Source organism: Lutra lutra, chromosome 10 (genome assembly GCF_902655055.1).
Source record: "Lutra lutra chromosome 10, mLutLut1.2, whole genome shotgun sequence".
Taxonomy (NCBI): Eukaryota; Metazoa; Chordata; class Mammalia; order Carnivora; family Mustelidae; genus Lutra; species Lutra lutra.
In genome coordinates this window covers 43501402-43527600 of record NC_062287.1, presented here as the reverse complement: position 1 = coordinate 43527600, position 26199 = coordinate 43501402, and the positions used below count along the sequence as shown (strand labels likewise).

Sequence of the window (26199 nt, the reverse complement as noted above, 5' to 3'; positions counted from 1 at the left end):
TACTATCTATCTCTATCTCTATATCTATATCCCGCCTCCCCCTTGGAAACCAGGATTGTTCCCATGAATATACTATCATAGTCCTTGAGAAGATAGCATTGTAACAGTTAATGTGTTTTAGAAAGAACATTTCCTCATAGAAGAAGTTAAGTCTAGCTTCTTCTTTAGATTTCTTGATAGAGTTTGCAGCCCTAATCAAAGACTAACCAGGGCAGTCTGCTGTGGGATGCAAAACCCCTGAAAGCCGACCGTTCTCGTTAGTGTTGTCTAGAGCAAACCTCAGCGTGTTTTGTAAAAGTTGTTGTCTGTGGAACAATCACATAGTCCCTTTTGTGAAATCTAAGAATGATGAGTGCCAGACTGATTGATGAAATGTTAAATCGCCAGCACAATCTAAAAGACAGCTTACCCTATGACCCAGCAATTGTACTACTAGGTATTTACCCCAAAGATACAGAAGTAGTGAAAAGAAGGAGCACATGCACCCCAATGTTCATAGCAGCAGTGTCCACAATAGCCAAACTGTGGAAAGAGCCAAGATGCCTTTCAACAGACGAATGGATAAAGAAGATGTGGTCCATATATACAATGGGATATTACTCAGCCATCAGAAAGGATGAATAGCCAAGTTTTGCATCAACATGGATGGGACTGGAGGGGATTATGCTCAGTGAAGTAAGTCAGGCTGAGACAGACACTTATTCATATGGTTTCACTCATAAGTGGAGCATAAGCAATAGCACAGAGGACTATAGGGGAAGGGAGTGAAATCCAGAGGGGTAGAAATCAGAGAGGGAGACGAACCCTGAGAGACTATGGAACCTGGGAAACAAACGGAGGGTTTCAGAGGGGAGTGGGGTAGGGGATGGGAGAGCCCGGTGACAGGTATTAAGGATGAGCACTGGGTGTTATGTGCAGCTAATGATTCATTGAACACTACATCAAAACTAATGTACTATACAGTAGCTAACTGAATGTATTAATTTAAAAAAAAGACAGCCTATCCTCTAATTGAGGCAAGGGTCTTAGGGTAGTGTTCCTCAATGTTGGCAACTAACATTTTGGGCCAAATAGTTCTTTATCATGGGTCTGTCCTGTGACTTGTAGTGTGTTTAGCTGCAACAACCCTGGCCCCTCTTCACTAGACACTAGTAGCATTCCGCTCCAGTTTTGTCAACAAAAAGTGACAAGCAAAATCTCCCAGGCTGAGAAACCCTGCGTTATGGAGATTGGACAATTCCGATCCTTCCTGGGTGGAGCTATTATACTCACTTTTGTTTGGCCACAAATTCACTCATACATTGTAACATTTAACAAATGAGATTCAGAATTATCACTAATTGCTGACTCTCCTCCAGTCTGCAAAGCATTGTCCTCCACATCTTTTACTCATCTGCTGCAGCAAACACCCATTAAACATCTGCTTTGCGTAGGCACCAGGCCGGTCGCTAGAGCCACAAGTTCAAGTGGGACAGCTTCGCAAGGGGCCTAGAGTGTGGGGGGAGATGAAGGAGGAGAGAGTCTATGACAGGCACCATTTAGAAATGTGGCCGATGTCTCCTGAGATGTGTGCAGAAGGTGTAGGATCCCAGGTCAGGGTGGAGCCCCCGGGAGCTTGAAGTGGAAACGAGGCTCTGTGCTGCTGCTGAGCCTTGGTATTTTTCAGGCTGATGGATTTAGGGAGTGGGTGGGGAGCTGTGAGAGCTTCTGGAGTATTTCTGAACATGTATTATGATCATCTCTCTTTTAAGGATAAAGAAACTTCAAGGTTAAACATTCAGCTCAGGGTCACTTAGATAGCAACAAAATTAACCTGTCAATGGAACTATTTTCTGAATAAACACTGTTGCCTTTTCCAACAGAATGCAAAGTTCTAAGACTCAGGGAACATTTTTGACAAATAGTCCTCTCCACCCCCCTAAAAGCTGTAAGGACAAAATAATATTCCCTTACATTAGTACATTTCACAAGGCACATTCCCAGACCTTATAACACGTGATCCTTCCACCAACCCTGGCGGTGAGACAGTGGGCACGCATTATCATCCCTGCTTGAGAGAGAAAAGGGGACACTCAGGGAGTGTGCTGACGTACAGCGCTCACAAAGCCTGTTGCCCTTCTCAGCGTGGATATGTAGCTCCCCTCGTGCAACGTAATGGTTCATTGTATTTTAGCACCAGGATACTGCCATCATTTTGCTATCCTTAAAAGCAGTTCAATTTCTGCACTTAGAGCTGAAATTGTAGTGTCTCAAAGCTAAATTTGAAAGAGCAATTTACTGCTGTCCCCATGAAGAAACAGAACCAATCAATGTAATAAAAAAAATTTGAGATCATTCTGTACTTTGTACGGTTGCTATTGCAGTAGTGTGACTCCTAGGGAGCAGCAAACTGCCTGTCATTATGGAATATTTAGAAAGCAGGAAAATGCTCGGCCTTGGTAGGTACTCAGGTTCTGGGCTGGAAGGACGGATGGATGGACAAGTGAATGGATGGACGAGAAGGTAAATGGAAAGATGGTTGCTGTCAAAGTGAGAAATAGTGACCTTTTCTCAGCAGCCTGGCTTTGGCTATTTGTTAGGAATGAGTTCTTGCCACTGGCTTCCATGGGTTTCTAATCCCAGTTCTTATTTGAAAGGAGGACAAAAACAGGTGAAAAATATTGAAATCAAGGGCAGCCTTTAGTTTGGAAATCTCCTTTCTAAGGGAGAGGCGTTCAAGACCCACTGTGTTTGCCACAAATACTGTCATGATCAGGCTCAAAGATGACCCCATCCCCCCTTCCTTTCTACCATATCCAGGTAGTCACCACATCCTGTCACACGTCCCTCTCGGGGGGGGAGGGGGGCATTTTATAAATGTCCCCTCGCTTCCATTTCTTTCTTTTTTTTTTTTTTTTAAAGATTTTATTTATTTATCTGACAGGCAGAGATCACAAGCAGACAGAGAGGCAGGCAGAGAGAGAGAGGGAAGCAGGCTCCCTGCTGAGCAGAGAGTCCGATGTGGGACTCGATCCCAGGACCCTGAGATCATGACCTGAGCCGAAGGCAGTGGCTTACCCCACTGAGCCACCCAGGCGCCCCCTCACTTCCATTTCTATCCCAGTTACTAAAGCAACAAGACCCTTAGCACCTAATTTCTGGGCTGTCACCTTAATGCATCAACTGGTTTGTCTTCTCCATATTCTTCCATTCCACCTTGAGTACCATATTCAAACTAAAATTTAAACATGTCTTTTGTTTTTTCTTCTGTCTTCCAAAACTTGTAATAGCTGTACATGATGAAGCTCAAATTTCTTATTCTAGCACACCAGGCCTCCCACAGTGGGGCCTTCCTATTTCCTCTTTATATAAACCTACTCAAATCCGAGTGGTTCTTTATTGTAACCAGAACATGTTTTGCACGTCGCCTCCTACTATTTATTCTTTTGTCCAATATATCCTGAGAACCTTCCATGTAAGCTGTGTGTATTCACTCATGGGTATTCAGAAAAAGAACTTGAAAAGACATACCTCCTACCTCCAAGTGGCTCGGTACCCTGGGGATATGAAGAAGCTATTTATTAGGGAGTGAATGTGCTGCCATACGGGACGAGTAAGAGGAGGAACGCCTAAATCTTGTGCTTCCTATTTTGGACCAGTTCTCTATCTGTTGCTCAACACTTCCGGTATTATAATTTCACTTCTACTCTCTTTTATAATTATTCATCACCCCTCAAGTCAGAGATGAGTCTTACTTCTGGCTCCTGACATCCCAGTCTGTGCCAGACCACAGCAGCACGTCCAAGAGCGAGCAGTCGCCAGTCACCTGTTCTCTGAGAGGTGTCGTACTGGAAGCTTCATACACATTTTCCCTTTTGATTTCCACAATGCAATAAGCATGACTGATGCATTTGTAAGATCTCTATTTTACATAGTGATATCAAACAACTCACCCAACCACTATTAGGTGGAGGGGCCAGGATTAGAAGCCCATGTGTGTGATTCCAAGACCTATGCCCTTATTCACCTCCAAATCTTAACACACCAGTGAGTTAGTGATGAATGAATGAATGTACCTTTTTCTCTGTTGGTGGTTCCTCTTCCACTAGGATTTCATAAAGCTTCGGAAGAGGCCCCATTCCAACATTTTTCTTTTCCTTTAAAATGAGAGATGTTGAAACTGAATTGATGAAAGTGTAATTAATTAGTCATTCCAGAGAAGCCACAAGCACCAGGCACATGCAAGGTGTTGGGGCAGATAAGGGTGATGAATACTGAGTGTGGACCTGAAACGGCTGGAAATGGAGCCCTTGCAGTTATCTAGATGGGATCACATTATGTTCTCTGTCCCATGTGACCAATCAAATAAACAGGACCAGGGGTGACAATTCCAGGGGAGGGAGATGGTCGCTCTCCCAAGAGCTTCCCAAGTTCCCCCCTTCCCTGGCCAATCCAGCTGCCTTACTTTGTTCTCTCTGCTGAGAGAGGACTTCTCATTCTTCTCCAGCTGCAAGGCATTAAGGGGACAGAATTACAGGGAGGAAGCTTGCCTGTGCTTGGGGAAAATAAGCTGCACTGGGTTTGGCAGAATTTGGCAGCTGTTCCACGTGGGCCACTGTGATAAGGTAAGGGAAGGGGGTTTGTGCTAATGAACAATGCTGGTCAGTTGGCTCATACCCCACCTCTCATCTGAACATGTCTTTGGGCTCAAGAGAGGTTTTTATAGCCTCAGGGCTTCTTAAATCCTCTTGTGATGCTGGCATAGCTGAAGCAAACCTTGAGGATACACTCCAGGTCAGAACTATCAGCAGAAGCTATGATAAAGTGGAAAGAACACAGAACTTGACTTTAGAAAATGCAGTTCTGACTGCAGCTTGGCCTCTTGGCAGTTATGGGGCCATTTCTGAGCTCTAGCTTATTATCTGTAAATGGAGATAAAATACCTGCAGAAGGGTTGTTTTGATGATTACAAAACATTTTCCTTTTTTTTTACTTACATTACCATTTTACTTATGGGAGACTCTAAAACATGAGACATTTCTTATTTTTTCCTATCTTTAAATGCCAAGTTGAAGATTCTTCCCACCCCATCCCAGTGGATTTTGATGGGGGCTGGTCTCAGATGACTGATAGGAAGAAGTGAGTAGGGCTCACTTAAGATGTGAAAGTAAATGACTGTACTGGTGGACCCCCAAACTATCTATGAATAAATATCTCTAAACTCTTTCCTTAGCCACTAAGGAAAATTCTGGCATTTTCTGCTCTTCAGGGCTACTGTTTGTCAAATTACAGGTCTGAAGACCACCTGGAAATGACCAAGTAATTAACAATTTTCCACATTCTCCTGTAGCTTTATAACTGTTACCTAGTGTACTTAATTTATTCTAAGAACTAAAATCTCATCCCGAATGAATTAATAATACAGAATTCTGTAAGAGATTAGAATATGTAACGATTTCAAGATACTGTGAGAACTGTCTTCGTCCAAAAACTGTATTTGCTTTCTGTTTGAAAAAATAGAGTGTCTTGCTCATAGAATTTGCCTCAAATCAGGCAGGAGATGTGCAATCTTATTTTGTCACAGTCCATGTTTGTGCCCTTGGTGAAAATAAAAGGCAAGACTGAGCTAGCCCACTGGAAGCCTTGCTACAAAGTGCTCTCTCTGGTTGGAAGCAGGCCAGCTATGTGATGATCAGAGTGCCGGCTCCATTCTGGCTCTTCCCAGGTTGGTGTTCTTGTGTGAAACCCGGACCACTGTTTCTGGCAGACCTGATTAATGGGATTACAGCACCCCATCCTCTTTTAAAGCCTTTGTCTGCAGTATCAGTAGAGAGTGATTATGGGTTGCATGCAAACTTCTATATATCTTATTCCAGTATCAAGTATGAGTCAAGGATTGCTCAAAATTATAAAGATAAACATTGGCTAAAGTGCTAACAAATACTTATTTAGAAGTACCTATAGTGTGCTAACCATTGAGATAAATGCTTTCAAAAGCACTGTTTCATTTGATCCCAAGGTAAACCTGGAGGAAGATATTATCGTTCCTATTTTACAAGTGAAGGGATTGTGCTTCAGAGGTGAAATATAATCACACAGGAAAAAATATTAGGGCCAAATTTGACTTGAAGTCTTTTTTTTAAAAAAATAGCATTATTCTGCCTTAAAACTTCCAATCTGTGTAATATTGTCAAATTCCCTTTATCCCAGTGCAAGGTGGCACATAGATTATTCCTCCAGGGTAAATGTGTAGGAGATAGGGTGATACTACACCGTACAACACAGCTCGAATTTGGCTAAATTCTTTTCTTTTTTTGATTGATTATATCTTCACTTGTCAGTGTTGTGAGCTGATCAGAGAAAATAAGAAATGATCCATCTGACCTACCAGGATCCAAGAGGCAATGTGCCTAATAAGAAATCTATCCTTTCATTACTTTAATCATTTGTTTAACACATAAACATTTATTGATATCTTGCTTTAGACTTGGCTGGACATCATTCAATGTTATGAAAATAAGAATAGGATTTCAAGAAAGGATTTTGCTCAAATAGGGGATACATTCGTTTAAACAGATATTTAAGATACTCATCCTACAAAGCTCTGCCAAGGTGTTGTCATCTCTAGAAGTCCTCCTGAGTTACATTGCTCACAGTTTGTGTTATGATAACATAACATGCATAATGCCTTGTCAGCATTTAGCCATAGAATATGGAAATTTTCCGGTTATATTTTTATCTCCCAGATGGAAAGTATGCTACTCACTGGCGGGGATTTTCTCTTCTCTTTATCCCATGCCTGCTCTGTGTTTGTGATTATAAATATTTGGGTAATTAGGTCACATAATATAGAAAATGTGCTAACAACGGAGTAATGTAGAGCGTCAGTGGGAGCATGATGGAAGAGTTGGGAAATTCTCAGAGGAACTTATTCTTGAGAGAGAAGAAGGGATAGCTAACAAGTGAAATAATGTAAAGTTGAAAAGAATGGTGAAGGAGGAGTAAAAGATCATGGACTTGAAGTCAGAGTGCATAGCATAATCAAAGAGAGCCATAGAGGTACGGATGTGCTAAAGGAACAGTGAATGATCAAGAGGCATGAGCGAGGGGTAATTAAACATGGATGGTCAAGAGATGACAACAGGTAAGTACGTGATAGACTTTAAAAGGAGTTGTATAGAAGGATCAGCATTTGAACCATGTGGTGTGTGGACAATAGGGGGTCATAGAAGATTTGCTAGGCAGAAGGCTGATGCATAGGAGAGGTGTTTTTCAAAGATCACTCAATTTTTAGCTCACCATTTTTCATATGCATGTTTCTGCTCTTTGGATTTTTAAGGTGAGGGAAGATGTGGGGATGTCCCAAGGGAGGTTAAGTTGCAAGGAACAGTCATGGTAGGGATATTAGGAGGGTTATCATCTGAATTTGTACTGTTATTTTAGTTCACGGGGAATTATAAAAGAAATTGCATATGGGTATAACTACTCAGGGTGGGATTTGGAGCTCTATTCATTTCAATAATGTCTGCCAAATGAAAAACTTCAGGGTCTTTATTAAATTTCCCAGAGTATTAGTTGGTGGTTTCCTTTAAGTCTGCTGCAAACTCTGGATTTTTAGAAAACTGCTCTCTTCCCATGACTACCTAAGTTTTGGAAAAATAATAACCAAAACACAACAGATTTTTCATTGTACTCTCAGTAGCCAGAGTTAGGGAATATTACCCTCTCTTCCTCTTATTTCTGGACCTAGTTCTAATTCTGCACAAGTATCAGGTTTATTTTCATATGGGTTTGTTTGCTTGTGTCTCATGTTGTCAAACCACTATATAATTATTGAGTCATATCAATTTCTTGACAGCATTATATGATAAAAATAGGAAAGAGTTGGCTCATCTGCACCGCATGTAGTTTTACAAAACTGTGTACAGTTAACTGTAGGTATCATGAGAGCTTATCCTTAGGCACAGAGGGCAAGGCAATGCAACAAGTCTTGAAAGCCAGAACACCTATGTTTGAGTCCCAGCTTTACCAGCTCATCCTTAAAATGTAAATCATACTAAAATGGAAATTTGGCTTCTTTTTCTATCTCAAAATATTTCTGTATAAAACATGAACAGATGAAAATGCCAATCACTGTGTTTCAGCTCTCTGACAAGAGGTATTGGATTTGAGATAGAACTTAACTAGATCTCAGGCCTATCAGAGAGAAGTTCCATGAGAACAAATTCAGTCCAGTAAGGGACAATAAATTATAGACCATGTGAAAAAAATTACTGGAAACGTCATTATTTTTCTTAAAAAAGGTGATAAGATATTTCACCCCAACAAAGAAGAAAGGCTAAGGCTGTTGGAGTGTGATAGGGATGTCAAGAGTAATGATGGATAGTATTGGAACAAAGCTAAGAACATGAAATTGAAGCAGAGATGGGGAAAATTTGGACTTTTGTAGATATTTTGGCCACTGCTTCAAGCCCTATTTAGAGACTGTTAACTGAACTGTTCAGTTATAGGAGTCTATAAATTTTCTCTCTTGGTTTAAAACATTTTGGAGTCGAATTTTCTATCCCTTGTATTTCAAAGAATCCTACTAATTTTGGTAAAGTTGATGAGATAAATTATATCCCGTGCTGCTCTTTAGGCTGTGATTTCTCAGCAAAGCAAATTTGGAAATGTAGCCATTATATTGTTTGTGGAATCACTGGCTGTCTAAGCAGATAATGCTGAAGAGCTTGTCCCTTTCAAATGGCCATTAAATAACCAGAGTCATTATTTTTCTAGTTTTGAAATGATTTTCACATCACATAATGAGACACTAAAATTTTTGAAGCATTATAGTAAAGAATTAACCACAGGACTAGTTATTTAAGGTATTTCTTACAATTTTTTAAATACCCCTGAGAAACTCTAGGGGCTTTTTAAAGATGTAATTATATGTTTATACACACATATTTGTATATACACATACACATATATGCACACATATATACAACCATCCACATATGTATATGGAAAGATATATGTACAATCACTTTTCTATGTATCACTTTACAATTTGGGGAGTACTTACCTATTATTTAATTTTATCTTTACCATAACTCTGGATTACTGTCTAGTCTTCGTTTTAGCATCAGTACTAGACTGGTGGTAGCTTCCAAGCTTATGTAAATGAGAAAATCATTTCAGAGAATTTATGTGACTGCCCAGTGACACAGAAGTAGTAAGAAATACTCTTCTCTTCTAGAAAGAGTAGACTTAATTTTCCCTGTTTCTGCTGCCAAGTACAGCTAAAAACCCTAGACATTATGTATATGAAAGACGGAAAAAGACAAACATGCTAGGGTTTGGGGGATCTAAAGAACAACGTGGTAGTAAATTTCTTGGGGTTTCTTTTGCCTCATATATCCTGGACTGGATGCTAGAGAAATCAGCAAGTCAGAAACACCAAGGGGTATAGATTTAAAAAATACCCCAAGAAAACCCCAGTCTCTCTCACCATAGAACTAGGAAGGGGTCAGCCTAGCAAGAAAACAAACAAACAAACAAAAAGCTTTGTAGACAACAACATGCTGCTCTGGCCAAACACCACAGTAAAGAACTGAGGCTCCACATGAAACTCCGAGTAGCACAGACTAAGTGAAAAGCCTAAATTTCCACCATTGACAGGTTGTAACTGTATCTCCCAGCCCCAATGACAAGGTGAGCAGAGGCCTTCTGGGAAGCTGGCGCTTTCAGCCTGCTAAGTGATAGTGAGCCACCCCAGGCCACATTGCTATCAGTGGAGACCACCTAGTGAGCTGGACTTCCACACCTAGCTGAGAGCAATGAAGTGCTCTTTCCCCTCCCTTTTGGGGTTGTAGCAGAGGAGATCTGGTGGAGAGTCAAGAATTTATCACCACCCAATAGTAATGAGGCCATACCTCTGTAGGTTTAGTGGAAGCCAGGTGGAGAACAGTAAGGCACTACTCTTCCTCCCAGCCAGAATGGAATCACCAGAATTCTAATGGAGAGCAGGAGCTACCATCCATACCCAGCAGTACTGAGCTACTTCTTCTTTTTGATATTGCCAACAGAAACCAAGTGGGGCATCTGGACTTCTACTCAATCTGATAGTAGTGACATGGCAGACCCTTCCCCTGCTGGCACAGTGTCAAAGAAGTCCCACTGAAACAATATTTAAATAAGACCCAGCATCTCATAGTATCTAAAATGTCTAGTTTCAATAGAAACTCACTTATACAAAGAATCAGGAAAATCTCAACTTGAATGAGAAAGATATTAATGGACACTAAGTCTGAGGTAACACAGATGTTGGAATTATCTGACTGGGATTTTAAAGCAGCCATTATTAAAATTCTTCAGTGAATAATAATGTATATATTTGAAACAAATTAACAAAATAAAAGGTTTCAGGAAAGAAGTGGAAGATCTAAAGAATGACCAAATGGATTTTTAAATTTTGTTTTCTAAATGGAATTTTAGAACTGAAAAATACAGTAACTGTGATAGAAAACTCAGTAAACAGATTCAACAGCAGGATGGAAGGAGAACAGGGAAGTATCAGTGAAATGGCACATTTCCCCAGGACTAAAAGAAAAAAAAACTGTCAACTTAGAATCTTACATCCAGCAAAATTATCCTTCAAAGAAATGAAAGAAAAACAGGACAGTTTAAAAGGAGGAAACTAGGAAAATCTGTCACCATAAGTCCTACCATAAAAGAATAGCTAAAAATGAAATGCTTTACCTAGAAATGATAAAAGTCTCCAGAAATACTAGGAAGGAAGAAAAAAAAAGCACTATAAGGAATAAAATTGTTTGGGTAATGACAATAGACTTTTCTTCTCTTGCGTTTTTCTAAATTATGCTTGACAGTTGATGCAAAAAGTATGACACTGATGTGGTTATTGATTTTTTTTAAATTTAAATTTAATTTTTTCCAGTAGTTACCAACAGTGTTATATTAGTTTCAGTCATATAATATAGTGATTCAACAATTCTATACATCACCCAGTGCTCATCATGACAAGGGCTGAATTTTGTAGAGGAAAATTTAAGACATTTAAATTATAAATGGGGAAGGGTCATAAGGGCATAGAGGGAGGTGAGGTTTCTGTTCTTCTCTGAAGAGATGAAATGTCAGCACCATCAGACTATGTTATGTATGCATAATACCTAGAGGAACCACTAAAAAAGCTATGAGAAGAGATATACTCCAAAACATTACAAATGGATGGAGTTCTAGAAGATGTTCAAATAACCCAAAGGAAAGCAGGCAAAAGAAAACAGTAATGAACAAAGAGAAAAAAAAATGGATTCCATTTATATAATATTCTTAAAATGACCATGTTTTAGAGCTGGAAAACAAATTATGGTTGCTGGGGGTTGGGGGTGATAAGAGGGAGAAGCATGAGGGAAGCCTTAGTGGTGATGGAATAGGTCTGCCTCTTGTTTGAAGTGATAGTTACCTCATCTACACATGAAAATATAGCACAGAAGTATACACCATTGGGGGAACCTGGGTGAAGGGTATATGGACCTCCTGGAACAATCTCATTATTTCCTGTGAACCTCTATCTCAAAACAAAGTTTCTTTTAATAATGGCGATAAATATTAGAACCACAACAAGACATCATCTCTCTTGTGTCCCAGCTCAACTTTCAATAGTCATGTAATACAGAGAAGGAAACGGCCAATGATAAAACATTAGGAATACGAAACATTCTACATATCTTAAATGCTACTTCTCTTTTTCAAAGTGACCTGGCATCTCTGTCAACATTTCTTTCCTTATTACATTATAGTTTCAGGTCGGAGCTCACCTGGACTCAACTATTCCATGAGGGCATTCCTAATTCTGCCAGCTCCAGACTGGCATTCAGAATTTCTGTAGACTCAAGTTTCTCCCATACCATTTAATATGGTCATATGCAGCCTAGTGCTTTTCATTGGGTCATATTTGCTACCGTATTTACCTAACTAGTTTGTAAGCTTCTTAAGGTCAGTCACAAGGCTTATATTTTTTTTCCTCTGTACACCTGGCTCAGCATTTGTTAAATCACCTATAGGCTGACGGAATGATGGTCAAGTGCATTTATTAGAAAGTTGTTTGTATCCCATAGTTAGGAGTATCTCATTGTTTGTCTTCCTGTGTGATTTCTTCCCATTCCATTTTCCCTCCCTTCCCCTATGATCCTTTGCACAATTTCTTACATTCCTCATACAAGTGAAAGCTGTATGATAATTGTCTTTCTTTGATTGACTTCACTTAGCGTAATACCCTCTAGTTCCATTCATGTTGATGTAATGGTAAGATTTCATCCTTTCTGATGGCTGAGTAATACTGCAATGTGTGTGTGTATGTGTATGTATATATAATCACATCTTCTTTATCCCTTCATCTGTTGATGGGTATCTCAGCCCTTTTCACAGTTTGGTTATTCTGAACATTGCTGCTATAAACATTGGTGTGCAGGTACCTCCCTGAATCACTACATTTGTATATTTGGGGTAAAAACCTAGTAGGGGAATTGCTGGGTCATAGGGTAGCTCTCTTTTTAACTTCTTGAGGAACCTCCAAACTTTTTTCCAGGGTGGCTGTACCAGCTTGCATTCCCACCAACAGTGTAAGAGGGTTCTCTTTTCTCCGCATTCATGCCAACACTTCTTGTTCCCTGTCTTGTTAATTTCAGCCATTCTTATTGGTGTGAGGTGATATCTCATTGTGGTTTTGATTTGTATTTTCCTGATGCCAAGTGATGTTCAGCATTTTTCATGTGTCTGTTGGCCATTTGTATATCTTCCTTGGAGAAATGTCTTTCATGTCTTCTGTCCATTTCTTGACTGGATTCTTGTTTTTTTGGGTGTTGAGTTTGAGCTCTTTATAGATCTTGGATACTAGCCCTTTATCTGATATGCCATTTGCAAATACCTTCTCCCACCCCATAGGTTGCCTTTCAGTTTTGTGGACCCCTTTGTTGTGCAGAAGCTTTTCATCTTGATGAAGTCCCAATAGGTCATTTTTGCTTTTGTTTCCCTTGCTTTTGGAGAGGTGTATAGCAAGAAGTTCCTGTGGCCGAGGTTGAAGAAGTTGCTGCCTATGTTCTCCCAAATCTAGGATTTGGTGGATTCCCGTCTCACAGTTAGGTGTCTTTCATCCATTTTATATTTGTGTATGGTGTAAGGAAATGGTCCAGTTTCATTTTTCTCCATGTAGCTGTCCAATTTTCCCAACACCATTTGTTGAAGAGACTGTCCTTTTTCTATTGGATATTCTTTCCTGCGTTGTCAAAAATTAGTTGATCATAGAGCTGAGGGTCCATTTTGGGGTTTTCTATTCTGTTCCATTGATCTATGTGTCTGCTTTTGTGACAGTACCATATTGTCTTGATGATTACAGCTTTGTAATAGAGCTTGAAGGCCATCAACTTTGGTTTTCTTTTTCAACATTCTTTTGGCTATTTGGGGTCTTTTCTGGTGCCATACAAATTTTAGGATTATTTGTTCCAGCTCTGTGAAAAATGTTGATGGCATTTTGATATTGATTGTATTGTATGTGTAGATTGCTCTGGGTAGCATAGACATTTTAACAATATTTATTCTTCCAATCCATGAATATGGAATGTTTTTCCATTTCTTTGTGTCGTCCTCAGTTTCCTTCACAAATGTTCTGTAGTTCCTAAAGTACAGATCCTTTACCTCTTTAGTTAGGTTTATACCTAGGTATCTTATAGTTTTTGGCACAATTGTAGATGGGATCGATTCCTTGATTTCTATTTTTCCTGTCTCATTGTTAGTGTATAGAAATGCAACTTATTTCTGTGCATTGATTTTATATCCTGCCATGTTGCTGAATTCCTGTATGAGTTCCAGCAATTTGGGGGTGACAGGCGTTAAGGAGGGCATGTGATGTGATGAGAACTGTGTGTTATATGCAAGTGATGAATTACTGAACTCTACATCTGAAAGTAATAATGTACTATATGTTGGCTAATTGTATTTAAATAAAAATTAAAAACATGAAAAAAAACCCCAGAAAGTTGTTTGTAAAATTTACAAAAGTAAACTCTTCTCAAAATGGGCTCAAATGGCATTCCAGAGATAAATTTTCCAACGAATCCAAATGTTTATCACAAGTAGTATTGCTTTTTTATTGCCAAAATTTTAGCCACAGCATTTCACACATGTCTTTCTATTGCTAGGAAAGAAAATCCAATTCAAATGGACTTGAATAATAAAGGGAATTTCTTGGCTAATCTAACTGAAGGTTTAGGAATAATTCAGTGAAAGCTTGATCTAGGGGTTAAGTGCCAACAAAGATCTGACTTTCTGATCTCTACAAGGTTAGGTTCTGCCACAGGTTTTATAGTGCCCTGGTCACTCTTGTGGTCCCCTAATTATCATAAAATGCCTGCTCTGGTTCCATTTCTGACATTTGTATACCACAGTCTCCAGAGAAATAGTTTTCAAAGAAGAGAGAGGAATCTGTTTTATCTTGGGTTCTCCAGCAAAAGTCACTTTGCATTTCTTTGACCCTGAGTACTGTGGCTATTCCCAAAATCTATCATTATAGCCAGGAGGATTAAATAGACAAATTTAGCTTTAGCAGAGCATGAACCACTCCTGGATCTGAGGGTGAGAATCAATAGTATTCAAATTAAGTGGCTGAGAATGTGAGGGTAATGATCCCTCCAATGCAAATTTTGGGTATACTGATGGGTGGAAGATGATGTGGGTGCTGAGAACATAACCAACAATGTTCATTGCACAAAAGCAGAAATTGTGTCTGGGCAGGACTTCAGAATCCCTTTGCTTTGGATCTGGGCCCAGAATCTGTAAATATCAGATTTAGGTCTGACTTCAATTTTAGTTGTGTTGGAAAATTCAATTAATTTCTGAGTTTTAGCCTTAAGAACTTATTTAGGTGGATATGTTGCTGCTTTACTGAATGATTGTGTGGATCAAATGAAACAAAGATTGCAAAAGTGCTTTAAAATCTGTAATTAGTGTTAAATAAAGATAAGGTGACTGTGTATCTCCCACACATATGTCTACATGTTGGTATATTTTTATATGCATTTATCCATTTGTTGTTTTCTGTTTCTTAGAATACTTTTCAGTAAAATGTTTTTAAAATGCCAGAAAATGATGTTTGTGAAAACATTTTTTCTTCAGTTATAAATACAGAACAATTGAATTGTCAATATAGGAAAGTATTTGTGGGGGGTAGATATCTGTGATATTTTACATGCGTGATCTCAGTAAATTCCTCCCCCAGTTCCATGAGGCTGTTACTATTGACCCAGCCTTCATAGATGTGGAAACTGAGTTAAAGTATCTCATCACACGTTAGCAAAAAGCAAACCTGGATTCAAACCTATTGCAACCTGACAAAATGTCTCTACTCTTTCAACAACAGAATGTATTTGCTATAACTTCCCTCAGAGCAAAAGAATATGTGAGTTTTAAACAAATATCCCCCTAAAATGCAGGCTGTCTAAAGAGGTATTTTCAGTGTCTTTAGCTCTTGTATAGCTGCTCATATGTCTAGTATTTAAGATTTCAGAGTTTAGCCTAATCATCTTGCCATCTGCTCTGAAATGATGAGCCCATCTGTCAAGATATTCAAGACAGTATCAGATTCCATTTATTCTATGAGAAGACAATGACTCTTGAAATACCAAATCTGAATATGTCTGATTACAACATTACGTTATGCTTAAGAATTGCAAAGCCAAGTTCCCTATAGTTAAATGATAGCTTAAGTCCTCACATTGATAAGGTGATGATGAGGCAACCAAATTAGAAAAATCTAGACTGCCAAATGCTGATTTGGAAAATTTTCAGTTCTGGTATGATGACCACTATCATAATTATTCCTGCATTATATTACAAAATACACATTATCTGGAAGTTTTGGAAGCAATATTCTTATATAGCATTCTACAAAGTGCCTTTAACTCAATCATTCATGTAATCCTTTAATATACATTATTATTCTTACCTTCTTCCTATTCTATTTATTCTTTACCATTTTACATATTTTTTAATTTATTTTAGAAATAACCAAGCCATGTTTTAAGTAGAATTTCCAGACATATGCCTCTAAAAGGGAAATACATGAACCTGGGAGTTCCCTGCTGGGGGACAAACATGAGATATTACAAAGGTATGACAGGTAATGTCACTATATCTTTTATTATTATTATTATTAGTAGTAGTAGTAGTAGTAGTGAGATATTACAAAGGTATGACAGGTAATGTCACTATATCTTTTAGTAGTAGTAGTAGTAGTAGTAGTAGTAGTGGTAATCATCAAATGAGTTTGAACAAACAGGCCCTTAAATGGTAACATGAGTTGACTGGTGAGTGTGTTTTAGGCTACACTGGTAGAGATTTTCCTCTCTGCACTCCAATTTTGCTTTATTAAGCTTAACTGCAGGGTCATCTAGTTTATAAAAGCAAATCAAAATCTCAAATACTTTCTCAATTCTAAAGACAAAATAATTCCCCAAATATGCATGCAATACCTCCTATGCTCCTGTATCCCCTATTCTCTTCCATTTTAACCTTGGTTTGTTTGCTATTGGATGAATGAATCTGTTTCATCTATTTTTCTGCAGCTGCTAAATACATCTCTTACACTAGCAGATACCTCCAAAGTTCTCATGTTCCCATCCTAAAGCGCTCCTATAAACTCCCTTTCAGAAGGATAACAAGACACATAAACATGTCCTAAGAGAAGCCTACCTATACCAAATTTTAAAAATTGTATCACTCCCAGAATCTTGGAGATGTTAAAAATCTGGACACATATTACTATTACTAATTCAGACCATTAAAATTTTGTGTTAGTGCAAGAAAGCAATAGATCAGGATTGAGGGAGAAAGAAAAAAATCCCCCATGTTTGGATTTACCAGAATCAGTCCATTACCATGTTGCTGAGGCCAAGATGCTGCTCAAGCCCATGCTGTTGTTGTTGGTACTTTCACACCCGGTGTCCTCAGGGGCCTGTCTGCTCTTGTCTCTCTCTAGTCCATCTCTACCAAAGAACAATCTATCGAAACCACATTGAGATACCACCTTACAACAGTTAGAATAGCCAAAATTAACAAGGCAGTAAACAACATGTGTTGGGGAGGATGTGGAGGAGAGAAAGGGGAACCCTCTTATACTGTTGGTGGGAATGCGAGTGCATGCAGCCACTTTCGAAAACAGTGTGGAGATTCCTTAAGAAATTAAAAATAGAGCTACCCTATGACCCTGTAATTGCACTACTGGGTATTTACCCCACAGATACAGATGTCGTGAAAAGAAGGGCCATCTGTACCCCAATGTTTATAGCAGCAATGGCTACAGTTGCCAAACTGTGGAAAGAGCCAAGATGCCTTTCAACGGATGAACGGATAAGGAAGATGTGGTCCATATACACTATGGAGTATTATGCCTCCATCAGAAAGGATGAATACCCAACTTTTGTATCAACATGGACGGGACTGGAAGAGATTATGCTGAGTGAAATAAGTCAAGCAGAGAGAGTCAATTATCATATGGTTTCACTTACTTGTGGAGCATAAGGAATAATATGGAGGACATTGGGAGATGGAGAGGAGAAATGAGTTGGGGGAAATTGAAGGGGGAGACAAACCATGAGAGATTGTGGACCCTGAGAAACAAACTGAGGGGTTTTAAGGGGAGGGAGATGGAGGGTTGGGTGAGCCTGGTGGTAGGTATTAAGGAGGGGACGTATTGCTTGGAGCACTGGGTGTGGTGCATAAATGATGAATTCTGGAACACTGAAAAGAAAAAAAAAAGAACAATCTAAAATATAAATCCCTTCAGGTAGCTCAGCTTTCTTTAAGAAAAGCTTTGCTGTGTCCCCTCCATTATCAGTGTGAAAAGGGAGCACACTCAGCTGAGTGCTGGCCTTTGACCCCTCTCCAACAAGAGTTTGGCAGGTCTTTTGCTCTTATGCTATGTTCAAGCATAAGAACTTCAATGTGTGGCTCCCTGGCACAAACCATGCCTGAGATCATGTCTTAGGTCTGCTTGAAACCATCTTACCGGCTGCCCACAGCACTTAAAGTAAATCCTGAACTTATTCTGTGTAGCAGACCTTGCATGATCTGGCCACACTCTTCAGCCTCATCTCCTACTACTCTCTGCCTGCTCCCTATTTTAATTACATTCTAAGTCTCTTCTATCTGCAAGACATTTATATGTGCTATTCTATCTACCTGGAATGGTCTTTCTGTCCTCCCTTCACATAGCTGATCTCTCTTATCCTTTAGATACCAGCATAAACATCTTCTTCTCAGAGTCCTTCCATAGCCACCCTATTTAATGTAATAATCCTTTATAAAGGAATCAAATTATTTTATTCATTAGAGCTTAACAGAGTATCAAATTGTTGAATAAATCAAGTTAAATTTCTTCCCAAGGTTTTTTCAGCTTCTTTCTAAAGTCTTTGCTAACCATCTAGATGGAATCCACTTTTTTCTGTTGCATCTGGAAGACATATTGTATATATTCAAGTGTGTCACATTTAATTATGTACATCGCCACTATGCCCTCTAGTCTTTGAGATTTCTGAAACCTGTATCTCATACATATTTGTATTTCCAGGTCTTAAAAATAAGGTGCCAAGGGAAAAATGTCCTTTCTGCAGTGTACCAAGCAGATTCGCTATGCCCTACACACCCACACACATCCCACTATCCTGCACCGGAAGCACTCTCTCTCCTTCCTTTATCTGAGTATTTCCAGTATTTGGGCTCTCACAGCCCTCGACTCCCTCTCTGGGATTGTCTGCCAGTACTCGCTCAAGGTTTCCACCTAAGTGACTCTACTTGTTTCGGCTGACTCAGGTTTTGACCAAAGGCAATTGGACTAATTGTGGGGACCGACCCAAACTTAACCAAACAGATTCATTCATCCAAAAGCAAAAAAGATCGTCTGGATGTGAGCTACGCCTCTTCTCAATCTAGACAACTGAGCTTCATATCCCTAGTTCTCTTTCCCCACCCTCCATCATTGCATGCATGACAGAAATTGAGACTTGCTAAGAAAGGAATACTAATTATGATCAGGAAAACTAGTAGCAATTTTGGTGTCTGGGGTGGGGGAAGCAGGGGAGTAGTTTATGAGTTCTGAATCCTTCCAGAAGTAAACTTCTTTCCTTCCATCTGAGCAGAAAAACAACGGAGACAAGAGAGGGTGCTTTTGCATCAATGAAGCAGCTGTAACATTTGGTGAGATGGGTCTGGAGTTAAGAACCTACACCACTCGTGCATAGCTGCTCCTGCCCTGCCCACAGTTAGCACCTGCTAGCACCACCAGCCACGTCCAGAGCTTAGAGATGCTAGTTTGAGTCATGTATTGTGTCACCTTGGGCAAAATCACTTGACTGCTTGAATCCGCATTTGCATTTCCCTTTTTTTTTTTTTAAAGATCTTATTTATTTGACAGAGAGATCACAAGCAGGCAGAGAGGCAGGCAGAGAGAGAGGAGGAAGCAGGCTCCCCGCCGAGCAGAGAGCCCGACACGGGGCTCGATCCCAGGCCCCTGAGATCATGACCTGAGCCGAAGGCAGAGGCTTAACCCACTGAGCCACCCAGGCGCCCCCGCATTTCCTTTTAAGTGCAAGATATTGTGTTCGTCTCCCTTTCCTCACCAAGTTTGTATGGTGAATATCAATAAAAATAATGCAAAGTAAATACAACTTCTTAATTGGTAGAATAATGTAAAATCTGGTTGTTATCCTTAAGAAACAAAACAAACAAATGTATGACAAGGGAATAATACATGAGGCTGAATGCTGTGCCTAAAAACATAGGAAATCTGACAGAAGGAAGAAAAGATTTCAAATGCACCCCCATCCTTTGTACCATGCAGCTCCACAGAGACTCTTACCCTCCCCCGGTAATGACTCTTAAATAACCAGAAGCTATTCTCCTTTCTTTCCTTCATAAAGCTCTTTCCTCCCGTTATTCTTCAATCAGAAAGATAGACATGGGTAACAAAAGAATATGATTTTACCTGGAGTGATTCTACAGTAAATTAAAGTCTTTGGTATTTTATGCTTAAAAAGCTGATTCTTTCTGATAATTACTGCTCTGCAAAGAGAAGAGAATGGGAGGCAGGGAGGAAGAGGAGAGAGAGGGAGTACCAGACTTATCCAAAAAATTAGTTCTTCCTGATTCCTCCAGCATCAGGTTCAAAAAGAAGTATTATTCTTTTAAGTTTAAATGTCCTAAATTCTTTCCCCTCGAGCTCAAGTACTTCTTCACTGAGTCACTTTCTAAAGGCAATGAATACTTTTCTTTTGGATCAGATTTTTTAAAAATCTAGATTGCAGCTTGGACTTCCTCAAATTTCACATTAACAGTAAGAATCTTTGCCAAATGCACACAATTACATCCTTTTGTATTTCACAGTAAAAGAACAAAGTTGCTTAAGAAAGTTTATATGACTCATTTTTTAAAAAATATATGATCTCTGAAGTTTAGAAAAACTTTCTCTTCTAATAAATTTCTCATGTTAACACATTCCCATCTCCAGCATCCTCATGATTTTCATTTTTATTTCGAGGTCAGAGTCAGACACACATGCTATCTTATGATGGGCCAGAAAATAAATATGACTCCATATCGACCAAAAAAAACATTTATGATGTAGCTGTTTTCCCCCCTATTTTAAAAATGAGGAAGCTAAAGATTTAAGTTGTTATGATTTATATAGCAAATCCCAGGGAGTAAATGGAAGAGTTAGGATTTGAACTCAAGTACTTCTTCCCTTTAAAACTTTTCATACCACAATAGCTTTCCTTCACCTGAGAATAAAAATAAAAGTTACTTGTATTCTAAGTAGAGACAGAGCTGGAGAGACAGCACTGAGAGTGAGAAGATAAACAAGGTGTCTATAGTCTAATAGTAGAGACAGATGCATATATAAACTGATAATTGCAAAATGATTAAAAAGTACTACCATTTAACATCTACTAATGCTTCTATTTGTAAAGTGCTGTTCTAAGTGATTTCTTGCATTGAATCACACGTACAATGATAGAGGAATGCATGAGGTGCATGGTGGCCAAAGAAAGGGGAGAAGTAGATCTTTTGAGGGAATCTATTTCATCATAGTAAGAGAAGCATGTGTTAGAACAGGTGCCAAAGTGAAGGTAAGAATTCGCAAGGTATGTGTGAATGGGAATATTGAAGGCAAAATGAATATATGTGCAAAGGTGAAGGGACATGGAAAAGGAGGGCCTTCAAGTTGTGCCCAAATAGAATGAGTATGTGAGAGAGTGGAATAGATCCGTTTGACCAGGTGGGTGGGCCTCAGACCCTGAAAGGCCATGCATGCCACGATGCAGAGTCTAGATTTTATTCTATTGGCAGTGGAAGGCCACTGAAGTGTTTTAAATGAGTGAATGGCATAGGACCTCAGCTGTCTAGCCACACTAGAGGTGGGTGTCTTTTCCAACTGTAAATGCTCAGGTCATGGAAAAGGGCTGGGGGCCAAAGTTCTTTCCAAGTCATAATAACTACATGATTAACCACAAGGCTTGGACCCCAGTCTTTGGTTGTGCCAATACAGGGGCTGGTGCTTCCCCAACCACGCAGCTTAAAAGTCTCAGTGCCCAAGGACTATGGTATATCTCCTAGAGTCCAATGCTCTGCCAGCTAGATCCCTGTTGAATGTCTCAGAAAGTGATAGACAACAGAGAATTGACACATTTGCTACTTCTCTGGTCTTCAGAATTTACCCCAATAAATAGAAAAAAAAATACTCCAATTAGGTAAAGACTCCTATAATTCCTTCCTTAGAGGGTTTAGTGGAAGGAGCTCTTTTGCTGCCAGTTGAGCAGATCTTCACTTCTACCCATGTTAGCTTACAGGTCCTTCCTCCTGAAGGCAGGGGAATAGAACAAAAGATTTTTGACAGTCTCTCGTGACTCTTTCTATAACAGGCCTTTCTGTGTTCTGAGGTACCCTCATCACTTAATTCAGAGAAAAACAGTTTGTCTGGCTCCGATTTCCTATTACCATTTTTCCAACTTCAATCAGTGATATCTTCAGAGCTTGTTGTCTCAGGCAGATGTGGGATCCTGGTGTCATGCACAGAAGTAGCTTGATTACAATCACATTCCCTTAATGATCTCATTCTAACTAGGCAGCAGCTTGCTGCCCCTATTCCCTTCACAATCTGCCTTGCTCTGTTGCAACTTCAATCCTGGATGTCTCTTCTATTTCTGCTTTCTTGCTATTCAGGAGAGCTGTGATTTTCTAGTTATTAGGCACCCAGTATTTATGAAACACCCAAATTTCCAGGGGAAAAGTGAGCCCTTTCCTTTTCTTCTAGGGGCAATTCGTAAGTTTTTTATTTCCCCCTCCCCAATTTCTTACCAACCTCAATAAGGCACACCACCTCCTACGAGGATTCCATTAGCCACTTTCTTTCTCCTCATGTCCAAGGACACTGAACGTTTGCCTCCTTCATTCCTCCTGAAGCCCATCTCATGTCAGAATTCCTCCAACCTCATTTTCTCAGCCAATTATGATCCCATTATCTCTCTAACTTGCTACATTATACACACATAGATTACTGAAGATGAAGAGATTATGATCTTAATATTTAATCGCTTTTCATAATGTGGTACTTGTTTGGAAATGAAACTCTGATGAGGGGGCATTTCTCTGTTACATACCATTCAGTGACAGTCAATTAACTGCAAAAGAAAACAAAACAAAATCTTAGTTGTGATTTTGAGGAAAAGAAGGATATTTCTGTATAAGCCAAGATTGCTGACATTTAGCTGTTTAAAATGAAAAGTAGAACATGGGGACCTTAAAGAGAAATGGTACACCTCAGAGCTCTGGAAAACATTCCTTCTACCATGAAAATGGGGTAGGTATGACAGAGGAAAACTCATTCCCTGTGAACCCTAAATCCAGGCCTTTTATTCCTTGACATTCCTCCCATTCAGAAAGACTAATTTACTCACACAGTCATCCACTCAGATGTTTATTGAGCACAAGTTGTGTGGTAAGCACTGGAAGTGGAGGTAAAACAAGATGTAAGCAGCCTCTACCGTCATGGCTCTCGGCTGGCCATAGAGGTGGCAAAGACATGTAAAAGGGCACACATGAGAAGACTGATGCCCAAAGAGGAGGCCTGGGATCAGAGGAAAGGATGAGAAGTTGAGTCTGTAAGACTCCATGGACCAAATGAGACAAAGTCACAGGGGATAGACACTGTTGGTACTTGCCTCAGCAAGCACGGAGGCGTCAAGGGTACCAATCTGGCAGCTGCAGTTGGAATGGTGTTTCACAGCAGTTCTGTGTGATCTCAGCACAGGGTTGAAATCTGACTTTCCATGCTTTTTTGCACACGTGTCACACTTTCTACTGCTCCCTATCATCTTACACCTAGGTGATTTTACACACTTATATGACTCTCTTGGTCTCCAAATATATTGAATTTTCAGATGTCAGCAGAAAGATAGCAAATAGAACGACACATTCGAGAAACCTCAAGTAGCTTGGTATGGGCAGAACGAAGGGTGAATGCAGCAAAGGGAAAGAAAGGAACCTGCAGTATTGCGTGGGCTTCTGAGTAGGCAGAGTCCTGCATGCAAGGACAGAGAATCTGAATCTCACCCAGAAAATTCAAGGAAGCAATTAGAACAGCTCAAGCAGGAAGTGTCAGGGTCAGATTATAGAAAGATCATGAGGCAGCAGGATGCAGGACGGATTGGAGGAGATAAAAAATAGAGATGAGGATAAAAGTTCTAATGTTATTGATTAAACCAGACTGAACATCATAAAGACCTTATTCAGTAATGGTCAGGATGAAGGAGTGGGGCATATCTTTTGAAATAATAAAAAGGTCACATGAATAAAACTTGGCAGATGATTGTTGTGGGAAATGCTTAAAAGGGAAATGTTTTGGATCAAGTCTATTTTTTTCTGTCTCAGGGAGCTGGATTCATGGTGGTGCCATTTACCAAAATAGGGAAAGAGGATTAAATTATTGGAATTTAAACTCTTTTTTTTTTGTCCTTTCTCATCAGTTCATCACCTAGAGAGTGGGTACTCTACTTATATCTACAATCCTGCCTTCCAAATGAGATACAAAGGAGAGAGATCATAGTTTCATGAAGATAAGTATTAGACTTGTAACCAGGACACCCTGTTTCGTACCATCTCTTTATGTAATCTTGGACATATTTATTTTCTTCACTGTGCCTCAAGTATCTCATCTGTCAAATGGTGAAGCTAGAACTTTCTGCCTAACTCAAGGCTTCCTTGAAGATAAAATGTACTGAAGAAAAAAAAAAGGAATTGACTTTGGAACTTGCCAAGTGAAAGGAAATATCTAAAGAGGTTAATTAAGTCTCTTGGGCTCATTCACTTCAGGAAAGTCAACATTGACCTAGAGGTGATCATGTAGGCAGATTAAAAAGTAGTGAGAGAGCACAAGTTTGCTGTGTCAAAACCAGGAGCAAATGAAGCTAAAATAAGCAAACTCTAAACTGGTGAGATGGAATGAAACCTTGAAAGCCAGGTCTGACTGACAGGAAGTAATCTCTGGGCAGCCACAGGAAAAAAAAACATTGAGGAAGGATTCTGCGTTTGCTCCATAGTCTTTCTCTAGAGAAATGAAGCCTGGAAGGTTCACTACGAAGGTTCATCTGCTGGCTGTTTGAGTTCCCTGCACCTGGCGCAGAATGTTTCTGAAGCAGCTTGCGAGCCATGGAGTAGCTGGAGAACAGGGGTAGGCTGTATCTCTCTCAGAGATTCTGCTTCATTTGGAGCAGAGGTTCATTTGAGGGCCAAGAACCCAGTGTAAGAACCAATGATCTGGCAGAACCTCCAGACCTTTCTGCAATCCTCTCCTCAAGCAGATGTTAGTGGATCCCTGAAGCAGGGTCCTAAGGAGGTTGCCTAAACAAAGAATGGTTATGCTAAGATATGGATTAGGTGGCTAGAACAATCTTCTCAAATACAGTAGCTTAAACGAGAGAGAAGTTTCTTTCTGCTTTAGAAGTCTCTGTAGGCATTCCAGGGCTGTGAGAGACAATCCAATTTCCTCTTATATCAATGCTCCATCCTTGTCATAGGCACATGCTTGAGGTTGGTTCAATATCCTTCTGCTGGAAGTATATCTTTCACAGCAGAAAAGTGTGAAGGGAAGGAGAAAGTACACTTTCTCCCTTTTAAGGTCATAATGTAGAAGTTACACACATTATGTTCAATTAGGCAGATCCTAAGAGCCCATGTCCACACCTATCTTCTGGAAAGGCTGAGGAGTGTGGTCTTTAGCTGGTGATCCATGTGTCTACCTAAACTTGGGAATTACACAAGCAGAAGGGGTGACTGGATAATGGAGGGGGGTAATTACCAATCTCTGCCATAGCGGTAAAAGCACTTAGGCTTGGAACTTAATAAAAATCATCTCAGTGTTTCTCCTTATGGATATCCTTTAAAAACAATCTTCAATCTGAAGAGATGAAGTAAAATACTAGAATCTAATTCTGGCATCTGCTGTGTTTTCTTTTTAGTACAGCATATAATTTATATACTGTCCAAGGTACAGATCTTAACTGTTGCAGTTCAATGAGGTTTAAGTTTCTACACTGACCTAACCCACACTCTACTAAGAGAGTGAGCCCTTCCGTCATCTAAGAACACTTCTTTATGCCCCTTCTAAGTCAATCCCCCACACGCTGCAGCCACTGTTCTGAATACCATCATTATAGAAATGATTCACTGGAAAAAATGAGTTTTAAGAGTCATTTGTGTTGTTGTGAGTAGTATTCCATAATATGAGTTTACCACATTTTGTTTGCCCATTCTGTGACTGATGAGCATTTGGGCCATTTACAGATTTGTACAGCTATGAACAAAGTGACTATGAATATTCATGTATAAATATTTTCTGGACATTTATTTCATTTATCTTGGATAAATATCTAGGAGTGGAATTAATGGGTCCCAGGGTTGATATATATTATGTTCATAAGAAATTGCTGGTTTTCCAACCAGCAATTTACAAATATCAGTTGCTCTAAATCCTCAACAATATAGAAGTTCTTCTAATGGGCTTGTTGGGTTTTGAAAGGGGAAAAATAAAATCTGGTTTCTGATTCACATATTGTATTTTCAACAATTCATTTCCATAGGATGGCAAATAAATACTGAGGAAATGTGCATAAAATA

At 39.5% G+C, this 26199-nt stretch overlaps 1 long non-coding RNA gene across 2 annotated transcripts in view; it reads left to right on the top strand.

Moving 5' to 3' along the window:
- LOC125079086 (uncharacterized) overlaps window positions 1–25774 on the top strand; it is a 33226-nt gene extending 7452 nt beyond the window's left edge. The window contains exons 1-3 of one of the 2 annotated variants that reach the window (XR_007121039.1): window positions 5580–5704; window positions 16062–16153; window positions 24051–25774. This is a non-coding gene — a long non-coding RNA (uncharacterized LOC125079086). Of the gene's footprint in view, window positions 1–5579; window positions 5705–16061; window positions 16154–24050 lie in introns of those variants that run through there. The other variant, XR_007121040.1, reaches the window with a different exon arrangement.
- Window positions 25775–26199: the final 425 nt, after the last annotated feature.